Source organism: Homalodisca vitripennis, unplaced genomic scaffold (assembly GCF_021130785.1).
Source record: "Homalodisca vitripennis isolate AUS2020 unplaced genomic scaffold, UT_GWSS_2.1 ScUCBcl_1199;HRSCAF=4519, whole genome shotgun sequence".
Lineage (NCBI taxonomy): Eukaryota > Metazoa > Arthropoda > Insecta > Hemiptera > Cicadellidae > Homalodisca > Homalodisca vitripennis.
This window is the reverse complement of record NW_025777315.1, coordinates 46016-47793: the sequence shown is the minus strand read 5'-3', so window position 1 is coordinate 47793 and position 1778 is coordinate 46016.

Here is a 1778-nt window from a genome sequence, read left to right as displayed (position 1 = left end):
TGACCTTCTTATGTTTTAGGACAATTTTAAGAAAGATGATTACTTACCTAATCGCTGAAACGGTGTTAATTTTTTTTTTATTCCTTAGGGCATGTACTCACTGTAAATGTAAACAAATTAAAAATAATAAACAATGTTCACACATAACTGTTAATTACATTCTACTAGCTCTATAAATTGTTATTTGACAACTTATAGATACCAAGATGGGGTTTTCGCTACTTTAAAGATCAGTGGGTACGCCCGGAGGGATTTTCGGAATAATAATAGGTCTATATTTAACCCAGGGATTGTAAGAATGTGCTCGTATAGCTTTCAGTACAATCGGTTGAATATTGTATGCGTAAAAGCAAAACAAATACACAAAGGCACTTTCGCATTTATAATATTATTAGGATGAGACCAAGTAACTATAGCACTCTTTATTTCATTTTACTTCCTTATTTGACCTCATGTGTGTGATGAAGGACAAGTCCAACTTGACAGCAACGAAGAAAAATGATTTGTTATGCATACAAGAAGTTGCAAACAAATTTACCGTACAGACATTATCCGCTGATGAATTTAGAACATTAGCACCATTAGGTGCTTGTAGTAGGACTATGTATGACAAATATATTAGTTACCTATTTATATAGCAATTTAAACGATTCCAAAACAATTAAATAACATTGTAAATTAAAATAATTATTTTCGTTATTGTTTATTAGAAAACCTTTTTACTGGATGGGAATTAACGTACCTTTGTAAATTAATACTTTACTACGTAATATTCATTTAATAAAGGGCTTTAAGTTGTCAAGTTATATACCAAATTTCAACTTATTATAAGCCGTTCTCAAATAAAAATAGTTAAGGTAAAGGTGGCTGTTCGAGTAATTATAGATTTTTTGAAAGATTGAATATGGTATTTTGGTTTGTATTTAGTCCAGGAATAATACCTGAAAATAATGGTTAAGAGTTCAGGAACAATCTGTTCAGAGACACTCAACTGTGACTCCAGAAATATTTTAGAATACAAGTAAATTACGACATAATATATACTAATACTATATGTTTTTGATAGACAACTTATAGCGTTTTTGACTTTGATTTATTGTTCAACGTGGTTATGGAATAGTACAGTCAATTTAATTAATAAAGGTTTTATACAATGGCCATTTGATATCATGTTTTATTATATCTTCCTAATAAGTTTATGGGCGTTTTACCAATATATTTCAATCGTTAAATGTCTTTTATTTATTTTTATTTAATATTTTTGACCAATAACTCACTACGGTTACTCTGAATATGTGAAGAGACGTCGTTGCTTCATAATTATAGGTTTGAACAACAGAAAATTATAAATTTTTTGTATAGTTTGAGAAATACATGCTAACTCATTTTCGTAACAAATTAAACGAGACATACTAATTTTTATCAACATTCGTCATATTTAGGGGTCAAGATAGGCTATTGGTAACCACGGAATCTAATAAAGTTCAATGATTATTTATTAAAAAATGTTTCGTTTGCAAAAACTAAGTTTTGAAACAGGGTTAAGAAGTGATAATTTAAAAACATGTCCATTCAAGTATGACATTATTCTGTTGATCTCACACTAAAATCTTTAATAATTTAAATAAAATAAAAATCTGAATTAAATTTGTGTAACATACTAATATATGTTGATTACGTAACTGCACTCTCACTTTTAATGTTTAAGGTAAAAATATATTAAATACAAATAAAATGTTAATTTAATTTATAAATTTGAAAAATAAATATATTATTGA